Source organism: Dermacentor variabilis, chromosome 11, assembly GCF_050947875.1.
Source record: "Dermacentor variabilis isolate Ectoservices chromosome 11, ASM5094787v1, whole genome shotgun sequence".
NCBI classification, from domain to species: domain Eukaryota; kingdom Metazoa; phylum Arthropoda; class Arachnida; order Ixodida; family Ixodidae; genus Dermacentor; species Dermacentor variabilis.
Window position 1 is genome coordinate 85,986,018 of NC_134578.1, and position 14,990 is coordinate 86,001,007.

The following is a 14,990-nucleotide window of genomic DNA, read 5'->3' on the forward strand; positions in this document are numbered from 1 at the left end:
TAAATTCAAACCAAATGAGGCAGTCCGCTGACCTTTGGGAAGCGTGGGATTTAATATCCAGTCTGCGATAACTGAAGAAAAATATAGCATGGCTTGTTCGAGCTATTGACTGTAAAGAGGTTGTGCCTGCAATCAGCGGTTCGCAGCTCGCCGGAGCAGATGGGCGCGAGTTTGAACTTGCATGGTTACGAACCGCCGGAAGTGTGTGCAGCCGACGTGCGTCAAAACAAAGCTTACAAAACTTCTGTAGCAGTTTTAGGGAAGCAGACATGCTCCAGTTTTCTGTGCCACTTTGAAGAAGACGACGAAGACTTGCGCCATAACTGCTTGAGTGTATATGTTGCTGGCTGACACTCACCCTCACAGACCCAAACAGAGCTTTCAAGCTTACACACCACACTCCAAAGTCAGCTTTTTTCGCGAACAAGATGTGCTGCGAAAAAGACACCCGTAGAAAAATCTTATCTCACTTTTCAGAGACCGAGAGCAGCAGCGAAAGCTTCGTGAGCGTGGTTGCTATGGCAATGTTGACATTTGGGGTAACCATCCCAGTGCTCCTTTGCGAAAAACAGCACGTGACATCTGCCACACTCTCTCCAATACGTTCGTGCTGGTCGGGGCCTGTCCTAGGTTATCTTCCTCCATGTCGGATGCAATAAACACGTGCCAAATCAATAGAATGCATTTTTTATTCCTGCGTTCCGACATATGCAAGAATGAGTGCGACCATTCTAAACACGCATATACAAGAAGACTATTAAGCACAACTGCGAAGAAAAGTATCTGTTGCCCTTCTTATTCTATAATGCAAAAGTGGCACAGTCAAAACTGTAATCCTCTAGGTGGATCTGGATGAGTCTTTCCACTCTTCAGGATATATAGTCTGACTTCTCTGGCAGATATCACCAATAAAAGTTCTAATGTCTTGCTAGAGCCACTACAGAAATACATTGTAGCTGTAGGTACCGGAAATATTTGCACTTGAAATCTCCCTACTTTTATTTAAAGCAATTACTGTAGCCTTTTAATGCCTAAGAGACGTCGTTCTTACCTTATTGTGAACATTGCTGCAAGAAGACCACCAGGGGAAGTGCAAGCATTGAAACATACTAGGCTTTGTGTGAAAAAATATAATGCATCTGAGGAGCATAGGAGCGCATTTTAGGATTATAGCCACAACTGTTATACAGTCGATAACTCCAATGAGCCTTTCCATTTTCTTTCTTCAGTTATCGCAGACTGGATATTAAATCCTGTGCTTCCTAAAGGTCAGCAGACTGCCTCATTCAGTCCGAGTTTAACATTTAACAACAAGAAAGACAGAAAGGGCGAGCAACCAAACATATTTATTTCTTTCCATCATCTTTTTAAATGCAGTAGTTCGAACTTAAGCATGCCAGAACATTTAATGATGAGTCGACATCACTCCTCTAACATCATTGCCAACATGGTCGCCAGAACACGATAGTGTTGGCAGATATTTGCTACATATTTGCCGTAATAAAGCAACAGATTGTTTTCTTATTCACAAGGTTTTTGCCCACTTCTAAATTTTAGTGTACTTAACTGCACTCTGTACTCATCGGCGTAACTTTCCGATGCTGCGTGACGACGCTATGCAGGCAGTCGGTGTACAGCGACATCCGGTTAAATGCGCTGTATTGGGGCTCGCATTTTTTATTGGCTAGGCTAATAATTTCTGATAAAGCACTCAAGTAAAAACTTGAGGAGCCGATTATCTTGTCTAGATGTTCCTCCATTAACTCAGGAAATTTTGCGTCCGCGCAAGTTCTACTTGCCGCTAGGATGCTTTCCTACGAAGGGGAAACATGTCCAAGCACAGAGACCGGTATAACACAAATTCAAAAATGTTTTGCTTCCTTAAAACAGAAAGTAATTCGTTAAAAGTTTCTCAGTTTGTAGGCAATGAATGTTTCTAATAAATACACTATTTAGCATATTTTTACCCCGACTACCTTAATGCTAAATTTACGACTAAACATAGGATAAAACTAACTTTTTTGCAACTTTGTCGCCAGCTGTACAGGCCATTTCACGTTATATTCGTCCCAAATTATTTTTCACTTACAGTACAACTTGCTGGCAATTAGTTACTATGAAATATAACCTTTCAGTAAAAGCCATCTTTCTGCAAGAAAATTCCCAATATGCACGAAATTTTGCATATTTAGTGCCATATAAAACTCATGGAAACGTAAAGATTGATAACACCTTTTTAAGTGAAAAGCCTTTCTTCATTCTCAAGGGAAAATTGTGTGCTCACCTAATTTAAGAAGAGAAAATTTTGTGACGATGTGTTTTACAACTCCTACTTTCGAGCTTTCTAAAAAACTTTGCATGTTCCTTGCGGTGTTCAAAAATGTTTTTTCGAGAAAATATTTTACAGAAAGACTTCTTGCTTTAAATAGATCGTCCTCAATTTTTTTTTCGAAGAAATCGCTGATGGTCGAGCGCCAACATTGGGACAGTTGACGCGGAATGACCGTTCTAAATGGTTCTATCCTGTTAGTTCCAGAATCTCACCTACTCAGGCGATTGTAAACGGGGCTAGGTGTACGAGACGTTTCGGTGACCACGAACAGCACTTCAAACGAGTAGGGGTCGAAGGAACGGCAGAACTGGTCGCTTCTGTTACCCGAAAGGCGAAGAGACACAGGCTACATCCATATTGTGCTGCGTCGAAGGCCTGGCCGTCGGGAGTGGATGTAGATTCACATTTAGTGTTTCTACAATTTGACGATGAATGCTCGGCTTCTGCTACGTCTGTTTGTTGAATTTTTTACGAGAGCCTCCAACCTCATGTCCTGTGAAGCACATTTAACGCTGCCATTACATTTTTAGATCTTGCGCTTTGTTTCTTAAACAGTCATGTGTGTTGGTACTATGAGCCTCAAGGGAAGAAAGCCATTCTACCATTCTCATCAGCGCATTCCAAATTAGTTAACCGGGGAATCATTAACTTTTGCTTTAAATGCGCTTTTATAAAATCCTGTCGTCACCTGGTACACAGACGCTTCGAAAACCAAGTTTTGCGCCTACGTGCAGCTGGCTACCTCTTGCCACTGCTGAGAGCAGTGGCTGGCAGCATGTTAAGGAAATGGGATGGGTATCGGCATTCCCCTGCCCGAGTGAGCAAAGGTGGAAAAGTGATTGTCATGCCGTACTTGCACCAAGCTAGCCATAATCTGAAGAAATTTAGGAATCGTGTTGGCGTTGACAGTCTTTTCAGCCCCTTTGAAATTGAAACATTTGGGCGCGAAAATACACAGTACTAAAAAGAAGCATTATGACTGCAATAAAAACACTTAGTACAGTTGGTTTCGTGCATGGAAAGAGTGATTTACCATATTCTATATTGGACTGCTGGAAGGAATATATTGGACAGACGGGAAGATGCCTCAATGATCGTTTAGAGCAACATTCAAACAATGTTAGCAGTCTGGTAAAGACTGGTCATCTAGATACTGCTTGTGTTGTGGTTGTAAACCCTTATTTAACAAAACACACGTATCCAGAAACCCAAATCAATCGACTAGGGATATGATCGACACATTTGAAATGATTTGAAGCAGTAACTCCAAGTTGCCTGTCTTTTTCACTATCAAAAAAAGAGAGCTTGTCCCTATCGCAGTAGCATCCTGTAGTGGGTGATTATCCCAAAAATTAATCTGTGCTGCGATGGTACCCTTTTGTTTTAAAGCAAAACATTCTTAGCCTCTTCCTTCGACTTTCGCACTGCTGCTGGTGCTGTTGTTGTCTGATACACCACATACAAGACAGGAGCAAGACGACAGGGGAGGACCCCACCGCGTCAAATGTGCACAATGCTCTCTGGAGCGCCTTGGGCATGTCCAGGTTATCTTTTCGACAGCTCTAATTATCCGAGACCGCCCTCAAAAGCATTGCAGAAAGCATTGCACTTGCCTTTCTACTAAGACGCAAGTCCAGAGGAAACGTAGATAGTATTGTAGAGAGGAGGGGAACAAGAGGCAGTTCCCATACAAGGGAGAGGGAACAGGTGATGTGAGAAGGGAAGGAAACACTTTTGGCACAACAATGTATTCAGTATAAATGCTACTAGTATATACACGACAGTGGTTGTGGGGAAACTGGATCAAGCTAACTTCAACATACGGTACAGTACGTTTTTGCTAGTTTTGATAAATAAACTCTATGCAAATATGTTAAGCGGACAACTGACGGAAGGCGTGCAGAAGCAGAGCCGCATTAATTAAAGTCTAGCGCAGGGTCCAGGCTGCACTACGGAAGTGGTCGAACGTAAAATCAACACTTGTGTGCCCGCCGTGGTAGCTTTGTGGCTATGGCATTGCTAGAGGTCGCGGATTTGATCCCGAGCGCAGCAGTCGCATTTCGATGGGGGCGAAATAGAAAATGCACATGCACTTCGCCTTTTGGACACTTTAAAGAGCACCATGGTGTCAAAATTAATCCGGAGTCCACCACTACGATGTGCCTCATAATCCGAATGTGGTTTTGGGACGTATGGCCCCATAATCCAATTCAAGTTTAATACTTATGCCACAATGCTATGTGCCATGTGAGGCAACGACAAGGGTCAACTGTCTGAGGTTATGTGATATAGCGCGCAGTAACGCCTCAAGCAAACACCGCTCCCTGTGTGTTCTGTGTACTACGCAGACAAAGAGCAGTGGTGCACGCAAGGTAGCATTTAACACTAAATCATCCCTCTCGTGTTAGACTAAACAAAGAAATTAAGCTTTCGCAATCAGCATCATCACTAATTATCACCAATCAAAGAAACCAGCACAGAAAGCTTATCTTACATCGGTTCCCACAGTGCGTGGGATCTGCATAATTTTTCCTGTTGTGCCATGGCATATATGTGCTATGTGTTAACCACGTGCAGTAAAAATTCAGTTAGTAGCACTATCGTCGTCCCCTTCTGTTGTCCCACATGCTCTCTTGTGCTTAAGCTCAAGTTATGCAGTAACAACTAGCTTACCACTCTGCTCTTTTGTCTGTTTTGGTGCCATTAAAAGAGGTACGCCCTTGTTTCTTCAGCCTCAGCATTGAAACAATAATTGCAGATTCAAAACAGTTTTTATTGCACTTTCTGCTGTATAATATTGCATACATTGTTCATTCTGATTTTTTTTGGAAGGCATATTTATGAACGTAATAAAGGTTTGATATACTTTAAATATATTTATATTTAAGGTGACAGTCCTTCAATTGCATGAAAGCATTTGTGCTTTCATTTGCATGAAGGATTTATTTTTTTCTGTTTACCTTTTCTTTTATATTATTGCAATTTTAATTTCACTGCTTTTGTTGATGCAGAAGAGCCATGTTTTAACACATATGCCAGTGAGGCATGCTATTTCAATACTTTTTGTTTTTGTGTTTTGTGTAATTTGTGTGATTCCTACATTTTTTTGTGTTTGCATGTGTGCATGTAGTGTGCAGCTGGTTGCTGCTCATCAGGAACCAGAGTTCTTTAAGCCTCTGATTTGTGTACTCTTCTTATGCACTGCTTGAAGCTTAGAGATTATATCTGGTTCAGCTACCTTGCAAAGTTAGCATTATCCTTTTCTTCATTGCACACTTGTCTGCATTATTAAGGTTCATGTTCTTTACAGTATCAAAAGAAAGTATGATGCAATAGCATAGCTGTAATAGTGGAAATTAACAACAGCAATACTGCAACCATAGGTCACCACAGTATGCAAACTTAGTGACCACTCAACATTGCTGCAATGTGTGCTCTAGGCGTAAAGCAGTGGTGTGTAGAATGTATTGTAGAACAGTTTTTCAGAAAATGTGTCTGTAACAGGTGCTAGATCACATCACATGCACTGCTCAAAAAGATGTTTTTGCTGAATAGCATGCAATAAATGGCTGCAAGAAGAAGCAGGTGCTTTGAAACCACAGAATACTGGGAGAAACGCAGCCACCCTGGTCAAATGTAGCCAGTTTTAGTTTACGATGGCATTGTCCTAGTGTCCCTTTTGTCACCTGAGGAACCATACTGTGTTGCGTCCTATATTATAAAGAAATTATTGTTGTATGGTCACTGGAAACAGCAGCATTGATGTATAGGTTTGTGATGCCAGCAACTCTGTTTTGACTCAGGGGCTTATGCTTATGCAGCAGACCGCTTTTCTTGGCATTGCACTGAGAACGTCTAACAGCCTCTGCTACCACCTTTTTGATAATGGCGGCTTCACTTCTGTATATTGTTCTTGTCACTTCTGTTTTGAAGGCTGCAGAGCTGAATGAAACATAGACAAAGCCGCAATGGGTGACACTTGCCAAGATGGTGTAGACATACCTAACTGAAAAGCTTAGAAAGCTTTATGAAAGAAAAATCGGCATTAACCTTAACATAGTGCAAATATTCAAATGAATACAATTTGGATTTCTCAGAAATAAAACTTGGTAGTCAAAGAAAAATGTGTCCCGGTTTAAGGATCGAACTTAGGACCGATGCCTTTTGTAGGCCATTGGTGACGTTTAAAAAATTTTTTGTACAGGTGACAGTAACATCGATTTCTTGTTGCAATGTATTGTGTGTAAATCTTAGGTGAAGAGTATTAAGAATATTACCAAGGTGTTGTAATTAGGAAGGAAAACCATTGGCAATGCATCTACCTTAATGGTCTGTATTTAATGCACGGTTTGTGCAGTGTACTGTTCCTACTGACTGTACAGCTTCTTGATTTGCACCTATACCTAATTGAGGTGAACCCCTAAACATGCAAAATCATCGTCCTGTTTCACTCACCTAACTTTGCCACAAAATGTTAGGGCATGTAATCACACAGCACCTTAAACAATACCTACATGAAGACACCATGCTGTACGAAGTCCAGCATGGTTTTATAGAAGGCTTGTTTACTGTCACTCAGCTTACTATCTCATACCACGACTTCCTGTAATAATGGGGAACAAGTAGACGCTGTATTTTTAAACTTTGCCAACGCCTTTGATTAAGCCCCTGAACTTAGAGCTTCATGTAAGCTTTATGCAGTCGGAATAGACACCGTATCTGTGCATTTTATCAGAGCCTATCCTGAAAACCGTGTTCAGTATGTCAGTCGGCAATCGTATTTGAGGCGTTTGCTTTCACGTCATCTGTACCACAGGAGTGATTCATTGGATTTTTTCTGTTGGTAGTCAATGACTTAACAAATATGGTTGATTCTGATTTGAAACAAAGCTTTTCGTCAATGTATTGTACATAGTAGTTAAATCACAAGCCGAGAAAGGTTTTCTGCAGGTGTAAAGAGTGAGAAATGAGCTGAAACATTAGTAAGTGCTCTCTTATGAACATAAGCAATGAGAAGAGACGTTTACACTTTCTCTATGTCACTGGTAACACTACCTAATTAAGTTTATACATATTGGTACCTTGGGTAACTAACTGAATACATGATGTGGAATGAGCATATTGAAAACATTTGTGATAGCGCTCTCAGAACCTAAGGACTTCTTTGTTGCAAATTCACTGGAGTGCCTATACAGTTAAAGCAGCGTTCAGTACGCTGTCAGACCTTGCCTTGATTATGCGTCAGCTCTGTGGTATCCATACACCAAAAAATATTGATAAATTGGAAAGAGTACAGCAAATAGTACTTAGGTTCATCTGCAATTGCTACAGAAAAACTTATAGTATGTCGGAGATGCTGAGTGCTCTCCACTTTGAATAGCTGCAGTCGAGAACCGCCAAACAAGTTACAACTCTTGCATGTAGTATACAACAAAGTCAAGCATAATGAACTCATTTTACTTGTCCTGCTTCTCGTGCAAATATTCAATATCACAGTAGAATGATACAGGACCTGAGTGCCGTGAATAATACTTATACAGAGTAATTTTTTTTCTCATGCAAACAATGGAATGAATCACCTAAGGGTGTTGTTGTTTGGAGATATGTAGTCATATTTGTGTTTTATATTGCTTGGCTCTAATATTGTTTTCCAATATTTGTGTTCTTTTGCCCTTGATGTTTGTATTTTCTATATATTTATTCCTTCTTGTACTTAAGTGAGTCGGCAGTATTTATAAATTTCAGAAATGTAGCTGTCTACCACAGCAGACAATATAGTGAAACCTAGTTCGAGACGCAGTTCTGCTGTTCTTATTTTAGTCATCAGGCCCATGATGGTATCACTGAATGTTTGGGCTGTTGCAATTGACTGCAAGGGCAGCTTGCACTCATACCATGCTGCTAGTCTTCTCACTGTATCTTACAGTTGAATATTTTAATTAAAGATATGTGCAAATTTCATCAACTTGGCCATTAAGCAATCATAAAAATATATTTTCCAAATCAAAACGGTTGACCTGCTGTGGTCTTATTTGATCTGAAAGCACTGCCAAGACATTGAATGAAAAAAAGGCTGATCTTTAGCAATAGTATCTATGTTCTCTCATTTCTTCGTGAGTCTTGTAATTACAGTTTTATTTTTGAGTGATAAGCTTTACTCTGGTAACCTGTCTTGTTTTCTTGGTGCAGCATTGACGTCCACCTGTCCAGCAAATGCAGAGGGTGCAGTTACATGAAAGATACCACCACTACAGAAGCTCCTGTACCTATGAGATGGATTAATTGTGATCTGAAGTGCTCACCAGGATCTATACAGGCCATCATTTGTTTGAATTCCTATTGTGCCATCGAAGCTTCCATGAACACTCAAGCTGAATCAACACCTGCACATACACACAAGCAAAATGTCATTTCGGTGCCCTTCATACCCTCAGACCTTCTCACAAGATGTTAATCTGGAGTAACATCTCTTCATCCACATCGGCAAGATGCCATTTCACTGCCATTTATGTCCTCAAATCTTGTCAAACCGGAGTCATCTGAACCAACACCTGCGCGTCCACAGAGGTGACAGGCCATTTCAGTGCCCTTGCTGCCCTCAAAGCTTCTCACAAAAAAGTCATCTGAACCAACACCTGCGCACCCACACAGGTGAGAAGCCGTTTGAGTGCCCTTCATGCCTTCAGACCTTCTCACAGAAGGGTCATCTGGACCGACACCTGCACACCCACACAGGCGAGAGGACGTTTGAGTGCCCTTCATGCCTTCAGACCTTCTCACAAAAGAATAATCTGAACCAACACCTACGCGCACACACAGGCGAGAGGCCATTTCAGTGCCCTTCCTGCCTTCAGACCTTCTCACGAAAAAGTATTCTGAATGAACACCTGCGCACCCACACAGGCGAGAGGCCATTTCAGTGCCCTTGCTGCCCTCAAAGCTTCACACGAAGGAGTTCTCTGAAACAACACCTCCACTTCCATACAGGCGAGACGCCATTTCAGTGCCCTTCGTGCCCTCAAAGCTTCTCACAAAAGAGGACTCTGAACCGACACCTGCGTACCCACACGGGAAAGATGTGATTTGAGTGCCCTGCGCGCCCTCAAAGCTTCTCATAAAGGTCAAAGCTGAAGGCTCACCTGCACTTCCACACATAATGTGAGGGGCTGTTTCAATGCCCTTCATGTCCTGAGAAGTTGTCGCGGAAGTTTGCACTGAACTGACACCCGTGCATCCACAGAGGCGATAGGCCATTCAGTGCCCTGCGAATCAATGTACAGGTTCCCAAGCCACTCCACACAAGAAATTGTCGAAGCAAAAAAAATTGCAAAGTGCACAGGTTTCTTATGTAACTGTCGTATCAGTGTACCATTTGCAAAAAAGAATTGTCTTTCCTGAGTACACGTGCTGTGCAGCAGCGCTAAATTGTACGCACTACTCATTCTTTCTTCTTGTTTATCATGTTTTGTTTTTGTTTTTTTCCATGGAAGTGCACACACATGTGCTTGTTATTGCTCTAAATAAAATAGTTGGAAGTCAGCGTTTGTCTCTGGTTCTCTATCCTCCATGTCAATTTTGCCCTTCAACTCTACTGATTGATTAGCAACTAGCCCGCTCCCAATTGTTGCTGAACTTCTTGTCTTAAACTAATGTTTTTTTTGCTTGTTGTTCCATAGATATATGAGTTATTGAACGTCTTTTCACTGTTCTATATTATGATGTTTAATCTCTTTATTGCATTGCATAGAAGCGCTTCTTTGCTCCATTCAAGAACTGATCTGCTCATTATAAAAGCTTTGTGTAAGCTAGTTTCAGTGTAATAAATAAAATTCTGAATAGGTATCTTTATTTGTTATTTCAATGCTTGGGGGGGGGGCTCTAATAGCATATAATGTTTCTGTTCATTAGCATTTTGTTGTGTTGAATGTATCAAGATGATTTGAGTGACAACCGAAGCTTATTAACTGCCATATAATGCTGGTATGACAGTTTTCTAAGGAATTAAAATTATTATGCAAATGCTGTTATTAATGTGATTTTTCAATCCTACTGTGGTTCAACTACGGTTTCAGTGATACTGAATAACTGGTATTTTTTTACTAGTAAGGATTCGTGCAGAGCTTTCAAAAGCTTGAGTATTGCTTAATATTAAAACTTTCTTCTGATTAATTGAAAGACTTTTAATCTTATGCATCCTTAACCTTTTCAATGTCAGGCTTCACTCAGATAATATAAAGCAAACAAAATGATTTATTTTTGGTTATTCGGGAGGGAAGAGAACATAGATAATGGCAAATACACTGTTAGTACGGTTCACACACTCCCAGTTTCGTTTTATATCTCCTGCATATGTCTTATTCTGATGCGACCATTTCAATAGCGTCGCTATGTGAAGGTAAGAAATGGAGTGCTTCTATATATATACCACAGGCGGCAGAAATAGACAAGAGTGGCGGCTTTGCGCTATGGTACAAATACTTATCGGGCAGTGGCCGCTGTCCAAAAGCCACCCCTTCCACTTCAGATGCGCACTTCACGGATAGCAACCACGCCCACGAAGGCCCATGTTCTACAGCACGCTAGCAAGAGCCGAGACAGACAAAACCCAGAGAGATGAGAAATATGCTTCTAGAAATATACAGCACATCTTGCTGACATCGTGTTAGTGTACACATCCGAAGGGAGAGTGGAAATCGCACAGGTATGTCGGTGACGTGATGGGTTCTCTGCATGTCAGCCAAGCACAGAGCTCCAGCACCTTCCTGAGGCTATGGGTGAACCATGGCCGACTTTCTTGCAGAACCTTTAGTCTTTTATATATTATGAATAATTCTCCCAACATTAAGTGGGCCCCTGAAGAGTGGTTGCACCGAAGTTCAAAAAGAACTTTCAGTACTTTGCATCATGAAATCTGTCTGCCATAGGAAGACCCATTAAGAGAGCCGTTGATACCGAGGGCAAAGCCAATAAACTGGGATTGAGGACATGCTGGTTGAAGTACAGTCAAAGAAAAAATACGACACTCCAAAAAGCAAATTGAATCACTGAGTTTGAGGTGTTGACTTGGCCCTTCGAAATGAAAAAGGCTGTCATTCTAGATGCCCTGCTTGGCCAAGTGGTCCCTGGAGCGTTATTAACATGGCTCACATTCCTGCCGTGTTAATTAGCTGTGTGCGAAGTACAGATAACATCAATATAACTTGGACAACTGTGCGAATACATTCAGCAAGCACCATGACTGCAGTGGTTGGCGGAGTCGGCTCTAAATAATGCGTAATATTGAAACGTTTGCTTGTTTATCGTGTGACAGCGTTTCCACCGTCTAACAAACGACACAGCGCAGGACGTGCGTACATGTATAGGAAGTTTCTCGAATGTTATCGATGGTTCTATTCACCGTCTGTTATCACTGGACCTTGTCTGAATCTGATTGCATGTATGCGCGACGCGTATTGTATAGCACTTTTTTGAAGACATGCCGGCACCAGCATTTACTCTTGAACCTTCAATTAATGTATAGTAGGCGACGTGCTGATGAGATTTTCGACGATCGTCAACTGTGTTCACCGCTATCATTGTACTTTGAGTGTAGCCTGTTTTTGAGGGCACAGGTTCACCCAATAAAGTGTTAGTTTTGTCATTCACAGTGTTGCTACTTCCTTCACCGTCACAATTATGTGCCATAAGGTGGAGATTAAAATTACATTTTAAATTAAATTATGGGGTTTTACATGCCAAAGATATAGTCACGAGGCACGCCGTAGTGGGGCATTACAGAAATTTGGACCAGCTGGGGTTCTTTAACGTGTACCTAAATCTAAGGACACAGTTGTTTTCGCATTTTGCCCCAGCGAAATGCGGCCACCGTGGCCGGGATTCGATCCCATGACCTCGTGCTTAGCAGCCCAACACCATAGCAACTAAGCAACCATGGTGGGTATGGTGGAGGTGCTGGGTATTGTACCGGATGTCCCCGCAGAGCCGTGCTCGATGCCCCAACCCGGAAATAAAACCAATGTTGCCAAAGACCAGCGAGGTAGCCACAGGTTGCAAGGATTGCCCCCGAAGCACGGTCTTTTGTCTGAGACGATCAGGAATGTTGTCTTCAAGTCAACAACAGCAACGTCAGCTTCAGCTTCCCCCATCGTGCTTCAACAACTCTGGAAGCCATCTACCTTCCATCCCATTGGACCACAAATATCCTCTGGACATCCTGATTAGATCAGAATGTCCAAGTCCCGGTCAAGACGTCCAGCGGCTAACATGTGGGCATTAGTTTCGGGATGTCCTATTTAAGACATCCTTTGGACATCCACACGATTGAATTTCTGAAATCTAAACAAAACCCCAATACTTTAAGTATGTGAATGGTTTCAACGGCATGTCCCAGACGGGCCATATGTAGGACCAACACACGCAATCCAACACGTACTTCAGGACGTCCAAATCCCGGTCAAGACATCCAGTGGCTAACATGTGGACATTCGTTTCGGGATGTCCTATTTTAGACATCCTTTGGACATCCACACGATTGAATTTCTGGGATCTAAACAAAACCCCAATACTTTAATCGCGTGGATGTTTTCAACGGCATGTCCCAGACGGGCCATATGTGGGACCAACACACGCAATCCAACACGTACTATGTGATGATATTGCGGAATGTTAAGCCTCTCCCACGGCTGCCTTCATTGCATGCTCTGCCGAAAAGACATGTCAGCCAGCAATGTGAAGCTGCTGCACTCAGAATGAAACTTCCAATGCAGACAATGAATAGAGAAGTTGCAATGAACGACTGAAACTGCACAAGCATATTGCGACGAAACGTCGCAAAACGACAGGCAGAGCACCAGAACAGCTGCGCATTACCACCTCCCGCAAGGCGTAACCGAATTAGTCGTGTCCTACGCTCCGAACACGTCGAGAAAGCCGAGTACGGCAAGCTCTGTAACGGCTGCAACCACTGCCGTAGAACAGAGAAGTGACTGCCTTAACCCGGTCATATCACCACTGTCTGGTGCATATATGCGCACGCTTTTCGCTGATTAGCATGTAGTCGGTCACATGACTTAACACCGTCGGCTTATTGGATCTCTTCGCCCTTCTCTGTAAGCTCGGAATGCCAGAAGGTTGCTTGGTTGGTACGCTCCGTGCTCTCACGCGCTCAGTTCGCGTGCTTCCTCTGAATGTGGGGGTTTTGTCACTCGCTCATGAGTTCAAGTGTCGTTTGTCATGTCCAGGCTAACGTTGTGGTGGTTGTGTCACACGCTCATGAGTTAAAGCGTGAACGTTTGTCAGTTCCAGGCAAACGTTTTCGTCGTGCCCTTTGGAGCTTCATTTCTGAAGCGGCTGTATGTCTTGCGCCTATCAAAAGGTAAGTGAGAGTTCATGAAGTCAGTGTTTTTCTTTTAGCAGCCCTGTAATCTTTCTTTTTGACTAAAGTGTCATATTTGCATGTAATCGAATGACGGGCATTGTTCATACACACAGTTTGCGGCGACAGTAAGATCAATCCGCGATTGACCATCCATTGTGCTGCGTTTGGTCGCATCGTACTGGTTTTCTGCAAACTTTTCTGCAAGGCCGTTGGTCTGAGGGTGATACGCCATTGCAAACTTGTGCTTCGTGGCGCAGGTGTGCAAGATATCCTGGACAACTTGTGAGAGAAAGTAGCGGCCTCGCTCGGTAAGGAGTTGTCAGGGAGTGCCGTGGTGAAGTATCACAGCGTCGAACAGGAATTTACTGACGTCGGTTGCACAACTGGTAGGGAGAGCCCGCATAATTAGGGAGCTAGTAGGGAGAGCCCGCTCCTGCTTGGGCCTACTGTAGGCCTGCAGTATGTTCTAAATAAAAAAAAAAAATAATCACGTTCCGGGTGATCTAGCCCGTAGCAACTGCTTGCTATCCACTTGTTCCCACTAAGCGATAGAAGAAAAGGGCCAAGGAGATCAAGACCAGGCCGAAAGAATGGCACAGGTGGTATTTCAGTGGGCTGAAGACGGCCAGCTGGTAGGGCTGCTGGTGTTTTGCTGGGCTGACAATGTTTACAGGAGGCGACAAAACGGCAAACGAAACGGCAAATAGCGGGCCAAAAGAAACGACGCCGAACACGGTCATATGTCTTTGAGACTCCCAGATGACGAGCTGTTGGAACATCATGCAAGTGTGCGAGTACAGCCTCGTGCATATGCTTGCCATGGGAACGACCAATGTATAGCAGTTCAGGGCCATCAGGGCGCATGTTATAACGGTACAATATGCCATCTTGCGGTATAAACATACGCTAAAAGGGTGAAGTTCGCAGATCTATCAGGCTGAAAATGATGTCTCTCAGGCTAGGGTCGCGTCCTTGCTCATCGGCGATGTCGCCAAACGCGGAAAGCGCATGGACGCAAGTTGACTCGCCGGTCTCAGGCTGGTCTGGTGGGCCTACTGGATGACGTGAGAAGCAGTCAGCGTCCTCATGGAGTCGGCCTGTCTTATACACCAATGTGTAAGAGTAATCATGGAGCCGTAGAGTTCACCGACCGAGACGTCCATCTGGATCTTTTAATGACCAAAACCAGCATAGGGCGTGGTGATCGGTGATAACCGCAAAAGGCCGTCGTCCCTGGAGGTATACGGGCGAAATTTACCTACCGCCCAAACGATGGCGAGG

At 43.0% G+C, this 14,990-nt stretch overlaps 1 long non-coding RNA gene across 1 annotated transcript in view; it reads left to right on the top strand.

Annotated features, from left to right (window-relative positions):
- Positions 1 to 9,872, top strand: part of LOC142563799 (uncharacterized) — a 37,843-nt gene extending 27,971 nt beyond the window's left edge. The window contains exon 3 of the long non-coding RNA XR_012824417.1: positions 8,522 to 9,872. This is a non-coding gene — a long non-coding RNA (uncharacterized LOC142563799). The remainder of the gene's footprint in view (positions 1 to 8,521) is intronic.
- The last annotated feature ends 5,118 nt before the right edge of the window (positions 9,873 to 14,990 follow it).